The 12,194-nt window shown below is 36.5% G+C and overlaps 1 protein-coding gene across 5 annotated transcripts in view; it reads left to right on the forward strand.

Moving 5' to 3' along the window:
• The window catches only part of NCK1 (NCK adaptor protein 1), a 78,450-nt gene that overhangs the window by 36,017 nt on the left and 30,239 nt on the right, over window positions 1–12,194 (forward strand). Inside the window, exon 2 of one of the 5 annotated variants that reach the window (XM_020986105.2) lies at window positions 6,063–6,112. The exons of the other annotated variants lie outside the window; for them this stretch is intronic. The gene's annotated coding sequence lies outside the window, so the exon portion shown is untranslated. The remainder of the gene's footprint in view (window positions 1–6,062; window positions 6,113–12,194) is intronic. 5 annotated transcript variants of the gene reach the window in all.

The following is a 12,194-nucleotide window of genomic DNA, read 5'->3' on the forward strand; positions in this document are numbered from 1 at the left end:
GTGAGTTGAGTGTGCCAGGTGTTGCTGCTGTAAGCTGCCACCTCCAAGGCCCACAGATGGTAGAGCTTCTGCTGTAACCTGTATGCTTTGCTTCCAGCCAGCCTCCATTCCTGTGGCTGCAGACCTCTTTTTCTATCTAAGCTGCCCTGGGCTGGAATAATGATCAACTCTGAATTTTTGTTGTAGTTATCAAAGGAATAACACCCAAGCTATTAATAGCCATCTGAAAAAATGCTCTAAATTGGTACTAATCAGAGAAATGCAAATTATATCAACCCTGAAATCTTGCCTTACTGCCTAATCAGATAGGCAAAAATGACAAATCTGGTAGGGAATTTGGGGAGATAGACACACCAATGCACTGTTGGTGGGGCTATAAATTGGTCCAGCATTTCTGGAAAGGAATTTGGAACTGTGCCCCCAAAGTCGCTGATTGAATATCCCCTCACACAGCTATACAGCTACTAAATTGATACCACACAGAGATGAAAGAAAGGAAAAAAGACCTATATGTACATAAATATTTATAACAACTCTTTTTGTACTAATAGCCATAAACTGGAAACTAAGTTCCCCCCTGGTGGTGAATAGCTAAACAAATTATGGTGTAAATGTAATGGAATATTACAGTGTCACAAGAAACGACAAAATGAACAGTTTCAGTTAATTCAATTCAGAGAAATGGAGAAAGACCTCTTTGAAGTGATGCGGTGAAGTGGACATGACTAAGACAACAATTTATACAGTGACAATCTTATAAAGAAAAACAACTTTGAGAGACTTTAGAATAATGTTTAATGCAATGATAAATCATATTTCTAGAGAATTGAACATGAAGTTCATTACCTACCTCCTGCCAGAAAGGTGATAGACTTGAAATGCAGAATGAGACATACATTTTTAGACATGGCCAGTGTGGGAATTTGTTTTGCTATATAATGTGTATTCTAAAGTTTAAAAAAAATTTTTATTGTTCAGGTTGGGTCAGGGGAAGACAGAGGAGAGAGTGATAATAAATTCTTGTTTAAAAAAAAAAATCCAACAATTTGTCCCATGTCCTTCATGAAATCTCTGAATACTTGATTCTATATTGTTCTCTCCTACTTTTGAACTTCTGTACCATTTATCTGTCCCTTCTTGTCCAACCATCCCCACCGACTGCCAACCAGAAGGCAGCATGTACCAGACAAATCAAACAACTACACTACTGGGATCATTTCTCCTTACATTTTAATGGAGATGTCTGACCTGTAGCTGAAAACCTTCCATTTGTGTTGTGTCTCCCATTAGAATGTGAGTTGAGATCGGGAATTATCTTTTTCTTTTTGTATGCTTAGCACTTTGAATATAGGAAGCCCTTCCTAGATGTCTTATTCATTCATCCATATAGACAGTAGCCCTAACTTATGTATATCTTTTACATGTAGATGATCACATTAAAATGGCTGACCACAGTTGCTTGGGAGTTAACTCCCCTCCTAGTTTTCTTTCATTCCTACTGGCATCACTACCGCCTGGGATTTCCCCAACCCTAGTACCTACTTTGTACTCAACCCCAGTGGCAGTCTAAGGCAGGATTTGAAGTGGTAGGAATAGCTGGGAAAAGGAAGAAAGAATTAGCCCCAGTGCTCATCTAAAAGAGGGATCATCTTGAGGTTTCTTTGACAAAAGGTGTTTTTGACCACAGACATCAAATTTATGGGGTCCAGACCTTAGTCTGTGGCCTTTTGGGTTTGGGGTCCCTAAAATTCGTGTTGTGCTGGTCCATCACAGACTGACTAGTACTCATAGATTGTTCTGTATCTCTGCAGGATGTGTTAAAATTTGATTTTACAGAAATGATAAAAGTAGAAATCTTATGTTTTCAGATAATGGATTTGGTATTGGATACTTATTGAATAATAATCCCTTTAAGACAGAAATTCTTCATATTGGGTTACCCTATATCAGGGTATAACTGCAATGCAGAAATTTTTAACTTGAAGTCTGAACTTGTTTTAAAAAATTTTTTGATAACTGCATTTAAAAATAATTAGTTGGCTTTTATTCTAAGTATTTTATTTTGTACATTTAAAAGCATTATTCTGAGGAGGGGTTCATAGGCTTCACCAGACTGTCAGAGAGATCAATGACACAAAAAAGATTAAGAAACCTAGCTATAAATCTGCGTAACATAACAGTTGTACATCAATTTTCCCAAGCTTTCTGTTGTTGTCTTTATGAAACCCTGTGATTTGTGAGAATCATGAGAAAATGAGGAATAGATTAGATGATCTCTAAGGGACCTATTTAGTTTCATAAATATACTGTTAAATTTATAAAATTTCTTTAATGTGGATTGTTTTTAATTAAATTTTATTCTTCAGTAAGCAGAATTCTATCCCCCTCCCTAAGTTGAGAGAAAAAGAAAACAAAAGCTCTGACAAATACGTGTAGTTAAGCAAAACACATTTCTGCATTGGCCATGTCCAAAAGGACACGGACACACACACAAAGTCTGTGTATATGTTTGCATGCATACATGCATAAATATACATATATGTGTATATACACACATCTGTACACATGCATATCGTATATATCTCATTCTGTACTGTGTACTGTTAGAAGGTGGGTAGCTTGTTTTATCATTAGTCTTCTGGAGTCATAATTGACCAACAGTTCCTAAGTCTTTCTGAATGGTTTATCTTTACAGTGTTGTTGTTATCGTATAAATTGTTCTCTTAGTTCTATTCGCTTCATTCTATGTCAGTTCATACAGGTCTTCTAAAGTTTTTCTGTCACCTTTTTTTAGATCACAATTTATTCCATCATATTTGTATGTCATAACTTGTTTGGCCATTCACCCCATTTTAGTTCTTTGCCACCTCAAAAAGAGCTCTTTTTGTACATCCTTAGAGTTTGTTTTACTTAAGACTTATCCCTTCCTTAACCTACCCTCCTTCTAAATTCCCTTTCTCTCCTTTCCCCTTTATTTTCCCTGTTGAGTGACCTGTATTTCTATATTTAACTGTGTGTGTGTGTGTGTGTGTGTGTGTGTGTGTATGTATGTATGTATCCTTCCTGCCTTTTAACAGTTTTTAGATGAGAGTGAGTTTCAAGTATCAGCCATTTACCCATTCCTACTTGTTTATAATTACTTGCACACCCTTATTATGTGAGATAGTTTTCCCTAATCTTCCTTTTCTTCCATCTTCCCCCACCCCACAGTGTATTCTATTCCTCTTCCCCTCTATTTCCACTCCTAGGTTTTCTGTGTAATTAGACTCTTTGTGAACCTTGTTGATCATAGGTTTCAGAGGGGGCATGAATCATTTCCTCATATTTGAATTTAAGCAGTTTATCCTTTAGTTCCTTATAATTGTTCATTTGTGTTTACTCTTTTAAATTGTACATTGTGTTTCAGCTTCTGTGATTGAACTTCAAAGTTTCTGCACAGTTCAGGTCTTTTCAACAGGAATGTTTGGAAACCCTCTTTTTTATCTAAGATTCATTCTCTCCCCCCTTCCCCTGATAACCTTATACTCAGCTTTGCTGGGGAAGTTATTCTTGACTGTAAGCCTATATCCTCTAATATGATCCTGCTGAATATTATGTTATTTCAGAATCTTAGGGTCAGCCCAGAACATTGTAATCCAAGCTCCCTGCTCCTTCATTGTGGTGACTGCTTAGTCATGTGTGATACTATGACTCTTTGGTGTTTGAATCCTTTCTTCCTAGCTGCTTTCAATATTTTTTCTTTGATCTGGAAGCTTTGGATTTTGGTTATAAGGTGGTTTTCATTTGGGGATTTCTTTTAGGAAATGGCCAATGAATTCTTTCTGTTTCTATGTTTCCCTCTGGTGCTAAGAGATTCGGATAGTTTTCTCATAAGAAATAAGAGAAGAAAAGAGGAAATATATATTTATTAAGTACCTGCTATGTACCAGGTACTATTCTAGACAATTTCACAAATATTTACTCATTTGATCCTCACAACAACCCTGCAAGGTAGGTGCCATTTTACAGATGAGGAAAAGGAGGCAGATAGAAGTTAAATGACTTGCCCAGAGTTAGAGAGCTAATAAGTGCCTTGAGTTCTGATTTGAACTCAGGTCTTCTTGATACCAGGAAGTTCTCTATCCATTGTGCCACTTAGCTGCCTCTTAAAATGTCATGAAATATAGCTAGGATCTTTTTTTTGCAGGGTGGGGGAGAGTTGGGGGGATGTCATGGCTTTTAGGTAGTGCATGATTCTTAAATTTTTTTTCTCCATGATCTGTTACCCAGGTCAGTTGTTTTTGCTGTGAGATTTTCTTCTGTTTTTCTTCTACATTTTCTTAAATTTCATCAGTCTTTTGATTTTGTTTTTAACTTTGTAGTATTTCTTGTTCTCTTACAGAGTCAGTGGCTTCTGTTTGGTCCATTCTAGTTTTCAGGGAGTTTGTTGCTTAGGCAAAGTTTGTACCTCTTGTGCCAAGCTGTTAATTTCCTTTCCATACCTTCTTCTGTAACACTCATTTCTTTTCCAGTTTTGTCTTACACTGTCATTTCATATGTGTAAACATTTTAAACTTTTTGTTTTTAACCTTTGCTTCATATCTTTCTGGAATTCCAGTTGAATTTGTGCAAGGCTTGTGTTTTTCTTTGGGACTTCAGTTGCAGATGTTTTAGAATCATTCTCTTCTTATGAATTAATATTTTGAGGGCCCTATCAACATAATACCTTTTTAAAGTGGGATATTTTTGTTTGTTTGTTTGTTTGCTTGTTCTTCCAGCTTACTTTTTGACTTCAAACTTGTTGTTAGGGTCAGGTTCTGTACATTTCTGAAGGGAAGATATGGGCAGATTCTATTGCTGCTTTCTTAGGCAATTTGCATGTTAAGTTATTTCATAATCTCAGGGTCAGCTCAGGCGTAGATACCAGCAAGCTTTTAGTGCTCCAAAAGTCATCTGATCTAGGACAAAGTCTGATAACTGCCACCTTATCTGAGCTCTGCAAGTTCCTGATCTGTGTTTTGGTCTGAGCAACAATAATATGTTGCTTTACTCACCCCCATCAGCTAGCAGGGAAGCTTTGCTGGTTCAGAGTGAAAGAACTGCAGGTTTGCTCTTTGGTCTGGGATTCTCACCCTGATTATTCCTTTGCAAACTTCAGACTAAGATGGAAACTGGAATTAAGACCCACTGTGCTCTTAGTGTCTGAGCCATACCACTGCTACTTGCTTTTGAACTGAATCCTCTCCATATGTGCATTCTTCCACTTCCTATCCCTTGACCACTGAATGCAGATCCCCTTCTCAATCTACCCTGATCTGTGACCTTAGACTACATAGTGGGTAATAAAACTGCTACCTATTCCTGGATATTGCGTGAGGTCATAGTATGGATCTGGGACCTCTACTTGCTCTGGAGTACAACCTGTGCTAGAATGGTCCATTCTGTGGTGTTCCTGTCTAGACTACCTCCCGAACATCCATAGACTTCTCTTTCTATCTGCCTATGCCTACCTGGGCTGGGAAAATGACTTTACTGTGACTTTTTCTTATATTTACCCATCAAAATTCAATTTGGTGTATTTCCCAGATCTGTTTAGAGGAATTTGGGTGAGAAATTTAACTACTTTCTCCTCCACTGTCCTCTTGGCTCCTTCTCCTGTGGGTTACTTCTGTTAATGAATAATGATAATATAATATTAATACTGGGGACAGCTAGGTGGTGCAGTAGATAGAATGGTGGGTCTAGAGTCAGGAGGACTCATCTTTCTGAGTTCAAATCTGGCCTTAGACACTTAATTACTGTGTGATCTTGGGTAAGTCACCTTACCATGTTTGCCTCAGTTTCCTCTTTTGTAAAATGAGCTAAAGAAGAAAATGGCAAACCACTCCAGTATCTTTGCCAAGAAAAGCTCAAATGGGGTCATGAAGAGTCATATGTAACTGAAATGACTGAACCACATCAATAATAGAAATATTATAGCAATATTTTTAGTAGTTATTGTTTACCAAAACTTAATAATTGATTTGATGCTAAATACTTTGGATAAGTTCCATAAATACTGACTGGAATTTCTCTTTTCATAGGCACACACACTGAATGTAAATTTGAAGTAAGAAGAGTTAATGTAACAAAGGTACACATATCTTAATCTTTTGCCTTTGTAAAGTGTAAAATACATTGCTCTCCTACTTTCAGTAATTCTTGTAATAGCGATATCTTTATAGCACAAATAGAACACAAAAAAATTACTTAAAAAGGCAGTGGTGCCCTGATTATTATAACTTCTTTTATCCTTGAAAAATTTTTCCCTATGACTATATTCAACAAGCATTCATTAAACACCTACTATGTGCAAGATAATTTGATAGGCACTGGGAATCCAAAGATAGAAAAATGAATTAGTCCTTGCCTTAAAGTAGTTTACTTTTTTTCTGGAGGAACAGTACATACATATGCAAGTAAATAGAAACTATATCCAAAGTAAATACAAAATAAGTGTAGGATGTATGTAGCTAATAACTTGAGGAAGGGCCTCTAGTCGGAGGTGACATTTGAGCTGATTCTTGAAGGAAAGTTCACCTTCTAAGAGGTGAGAGTGCATTACAGTGCAAAGGCAGGGATGTGGTAGGTGGAGTTTCACTGAAGGGGAAACAATAAGATTAGTTTGACTGGAATATAGAGTTCCTTAGGGATAGTGATGTGAAATCTTAGTCTGGTAAAAGTAGCTCACATTTACATAGCTCTTTAAAATTTTCAAAAGAATATATTTATATTTTGTTCTTTCTTTATATCTTTTTTCTTCATCTCATGGCTCATTTGATCCTCACAAATTGTAAGGTTGGTTCAGTTCTCAGAGGTTAAGTGATTAGCCCAGAGCAAGTCCATGTGTGAAGCAGTAGTCGAACCCATATCTTTCAGCAAGTCCCATACTTCTTGGAGCCAGATTGTGAACGACTTTCAATGCCAAACAAAGAAGTTTGTATTTTATCTTAGGGTTATTAGGGAGCTACTGAAGCTTCTTGAGAAGGGGAGTGATATGTTTAGATCTTTGCTTTGAGAATATCAATTTGTTGAATATGTGGAGGATTAATTAGAGAAGGGAGAGACTTAGGAAGCTATTCTAATAGTCTAGGTGGAGGGGACGAAGTCTCAAACTAGGATGGTGGTCATGTGAAAAAAACAGATGGGGACACATTTAAGAAATGTGTATGGCAAGTTGTCATGATGAAGTGGAAAGAGGGCTGGATCTGAGTTTTAAATTTCTGCTTTGTAAACTACCAGTATGACTGTGGGCAAGTCTCTCTGGACTTGGTTCTTTTATCTTTAAAATGAGGGGAGTGGACCAGATGTACCTTGCATTCCCTTCCTGCTCTAGAGCTATCGTCCTAAAATCGTAAGAGATAGAGTTAAAAAGACTTAGCAACTGATTGGCTATCATGGGGTTTGGGTGAGGCAGGTAGTGTATCTATAATGGAGAGTGAAGTTTTGAGAATGACTCTAAAATTGCAAATCTGTGTGTTAAAATGGTAGTGTGCTCAACAAAAATAGGGATGTCTAGAGAGGGGGAGGGGAGTTTTGGAGGGAAAAAATGAAGGCTTCCATTTTATACATCTTGAGTTTGAGGTTCCTAGAGGATATCCAGTTGGAAATGTGCAATAGGCAGTTGGTGATGTGAGCCTAGAGCTTAGCAGAGTAGTGCTGGATATATCAATCTGAGAGTCATTTGTATGGGGATGATATTTAAATCCCTGGAAGCTGATGAGATCCCCAAGAGAGTTTATAGAGAATGAATACCTAGTACAGAGCTTGGATGAAGAGGGGATGGGACATGAATGGTGATCCAACAAAGAAGACTGAGAAGGAGTAGCCAGACAGGTAAGAGAACCTAGAGGAAGCAGTATCATGAAGCTTTATAGAGGACAAAATGTCTAGGAAAATGGGTTGTTTTCAGTGTAAAATGCAGCTGAGATCAAGTAGGATGAACCCTGAGAAAAGGTCACTGGATTTTGTGATTAAGGGATGATTGGTAACTCTTGGATAAAGTAGTTCAAATTGAGTGACAATGTCAGAAGCCAGATTGCAAGGGCCTGAGAAGTAAGGGTGAGGTAGGAAAATGGAAGTAGTGAATGGAGATGGCCTTGCCTGGGAGTTTGGTCTTGAAGAGAGAAGAGCTGTAGAGGGTGATAATTTGAGGGAATGGTGGGTTCAAGTGAAGGGTTTTTTTAAGGATAAGAGTGCCCTGAGCATATTTGTAGGCAGCAGGAAAGAAGTCAGCAAGTAGAGAGATTGAAAATTAGAGAGATGGATTGATTGAAGGAGCAAGCAATTGAAGAAAATGGAATCTAGGGGACAAGGATCACCTCTTCATTAGACACTTGGGCAAAGAAAGAATAAGGGATGTTTACAAGGGGTCACAGGATCATAAATTTAGAGTTGGAAGGGACCTTTAGAGAAGTATGGTCTAAGGTGCACCTTAGTTTACAAATGGGTAACTGAAGCCCAGACTTGCCCAAGGTTACATCGGTACTAAGTGACCAAATAGTATTTGACCCCAAATCCTTTGTCTCTCTGTCCACAATTAGCTTTGAGGCATAGAATAAAGAATTAAGAGGGAGTTCTCAACATGGATTTCCTTAGTTGTGTGACCTCTAGTACTGTTTAGTGGCTTGTTCAGTCATTTCAGTCTTGTCCAACTCCTTGTGACCCCATTTGGGGTTTTCTTGGCAGAGATACTGCAGTGGTTTGCCTTTTCCTTCTCCAGCTCATTTTTATAGATGAGGAAACTGAGGCAAACAGGATTAAGTGATTTGCCCAGGGTCACACAGCTAGTAAGAATTTGGGGCCAGATTTGAACTCAGGAAGATGAGTCTTCCTGACTCCAGGCCCTGTACTTTATCCACTTTACCACCTATATGCCCCATGAGTGGAAAAGGTAGATAGTGGAGATAACCTAGTTACTTGGTAAGTAATGAAGCAATTAAGACTGAGGGGCAAAGGATTGAAAGCTGAGGTCAGTATATTGTTGAACTGATTAATGAATTCTACATTTAGCATTGGGAAGGGAGGGATATGAAGTCAGAGCAGGAGTAATGGCTTGGGAGAGGAGCTAGAACTGAGTGACTGGAGATCAAGGCAACCCAGAAGTTTAGGGGGAGAAACTGTTGATTATATAAAGCAGTTTAGCCATGGGTATTATGTAGATGAATTGGGGAAGATTTCTGTGATTTCAGGCTATTAACCACTCATTTCCAACTGTATACTGTAGTTCATTGCTCTTTCATTTCCTCAGTTCTTAACTTCCTACAAATTCTAATTGAGTATTTTCTAAAATCTGTTCCTTTTATCTCCAACAAACATTTCTCACTCCTGTTCCCAGTTTTTTTTTACTTGACACCTGTGCACAGTGATAGCCTCATTTCACCTTAGGTAAGGAAATTCCTTTTAGAGCTTCGTAATCTGTTGAAGAGGATGTAGAAATATTTCTTACTAAACTCTGAGTTGATCTTTTATTATATCCTAAATCTTCCATTTGTAATTTGTACTTAAATATTCTATTTATTTAACCTTTCCCCTCTTTATAAGATGCAGCCTGCTCCTTATGCCTAAATATTTTAAACCCTTTTCTGCTATAGAAATTCATATTTACAGATTTTAAAAAAATGGTTTACTTTTAGACTGATACAAAGCTCTCCATATTAATTATGGTTTTTTTTTTAAATATAGACCTGTATTGGTATAAGGAGCAATCTTCTGAATAACTGCCTTTTTCCCATGCAGATGGATACCTACTCTTCAGTTTATGATCTTAGAAAGTTGTCTAGGGCACTGAAAGGTTGTTATTTGCCTAGAGTCAAAGGCCAGTATGTGTCAGATGTTCCTGAGCCCAGGAACTCAGAGCGTGCTAAGAGGCCAACTCCACTATACCAGGATGTTTTTCTTATAGGTGCTGTATTTTAATTAGTTTCTCTTGTTCTTATCATATCTCATTCTGAAGGAGTCTGGTTTCTTTGCATTTTGTTTAAATCCTGGCACTAATGAGGTGGTGTTCTAGATGGCCAAAATGTTGGGTGCTGTCTTGGTCATTTTCTGGCCTATACTCCAAAAAACAGGAGCTGCAGTCATGCTATTAGACATAATTTCAAAAGCAGAAACTTATATTATAGAGATGAACAGGGAAATTTAATTATGCTGAAAAGAAGCACAGACAACAAACTAATATCAGTATTGAACTATGTGTTCCAAATACAAGTTTGGAACACATAAATTTATAAAGGATATAAATTTATATGTAAATTTATAAAGAAAAAACTGAATTCTAAGAAGATGTGGATAGCAAAACAATAGTAATAGGCAACTTTAATGTCCATCTATTAGATTTGGACAAATCTAATGGAAACACAAAAAAGGGAAATAAAGATTAGAGCAGATTGCTATAAAAACTAGAGCTAAAAAGACTTAGGATATCTTCTGAATGTGACTGCTTGGGGATATATATTTCTCAGCACTCTGGAAATTTGACAAAAATTTTCTGTTAGGTAGAAATTTATAAATGTATCCTTTCTAGATCATAATGATAAAAATAGTATTCAGTTTAGGGAGCATGAACAAAAACCACCAACCTAAATGGAGATTCAGTAATGAAATCCTAAGTAACAAATGAATCAGAGAATAAATCAGAGAAATAATAATTCTGTAAAAGACAATGATAATGGTGAAAAAGCACTCCAAAATTTGGATGCAGCTAATGCAGCTGTCAGGGGAAAAATTCACATGATAAGTTCGTTAGATGTAGAAAGAGCCTTTGACACAAAGTACAGTACTCATTTATGCTAAAATGTCTACAAAGTATAGATATTGGGGAATCATTTAAAAAATAATAAATTATGTATTTAAAACCAAAAGTAATCACTATGTGTAATGGGCAAACACTGGAAATTTTCCTGATAAATGTAGCAGTAAAGCAAAAATACGCATTCTCCCCAATATTTGGTATAATTCTAGAAATAATAACAATAGTAGTAACATAAAAGAAAGAAAGATGGTTAAAGAGGAGATTAAACTATCTCTTTTTTCTGATGACATAACAGTTTGCTTAGACAATCAGAAAAGATACCAATTGAGATAATAACTTCAGCAGAATTGCAGGCTACAAAATAAAGCCACTAACAATCAGTAACATCTCTGTATAAAAATAACAAAATTTAAAGAGGCAACAATAAAAAATGAAATCTTAGTTCAGGTAACTACAAAATGCATAAGCTGTTTAGGAGTCAGTCTACCAAAACACACTGAATACTTATATAGATTAAATTACAAAGGGCTCCTTAAAAAAAATAAAGAACAACTTAAATACCTGGCGAAATAATCAGTGTTCGTGGATGGCCTATGCTAATGTAATGAAAATGTCCATACTGTTAATTTGCCTTTTTAATGCCATACCATTCAAAAAAGCAATATTTTACAGAACTTCATGAAATAACAATTCATTTGGAGGAACAGAAATCTAGAATATCAGTGGAAATAATGAAAAGAGGTAGGGATAAAGTGGTAATAGCATTTCCTTCCATACCATAGACTTATAAAGCAGCAGACATCAAAACTATTTGATATTGGTTGAGAAATAGAGAAGTAGATCAACAGGACAGACTAGACAGGGGAGAGTCAGAAGTAATGAAACTCCATAACTCAATAGTTTATAAATCTCAAAACATACATTACTTAGGAAAGTACTACATGATAAAAACTGAGAATATTCAGAGCAGTGATTGTTTCAGAATTACAAAGAACAAGCATGGTTCCAAGGAAGAGTTAGAAGATACCTTATCTCCTCCCCCCAGCTTGTTTGCCACAATGGAGAGGGAGAGGTTTTGAGCATTGCATGTGTTTTTGTTTTTTCAGTATATTGATTTTGTTGATTTTTTCTCTTTTTCTTTTAAATGTATTTGTAATATAGAATAGCTATTTAGAGGGAAAGGTATATGGAGGAAATTGAGGTGATATAAATACAAAATATATCAATAAAAGTTTATTTTTAAAGTAACCTGTGTCTCCTACAACTTCATTTGTCCCGCATAATATATTTCATATTACCTTTTCTTCCCCAGTATCAGTGTGGATACGAAGTCTTTCACAGAATCAACTTGTTTAACTAGATCTTATTGTGGCGTCTTATTCTTGTAATATGAATTTTACTGTATACTTTTATCCTTGGATGA

Source organism: Phascolarctos cinereus, unplaced genomic scaffold, assembly GCF_003287225.1.
Source record: "Phascolarctos cinereus isolate Bilbo 61053 unplaced genomic scaffold, phaCin_HiC Scaffold_726;HRSCAF=1367, whole genome shotgun sequence".
Lineage (NCBI taxonomy): Eukaryota > Metazoa > Chordata > Mammalia > Diprotodontia > Phascolarctidae > Phascolarctos > Phascolarctos cinereus.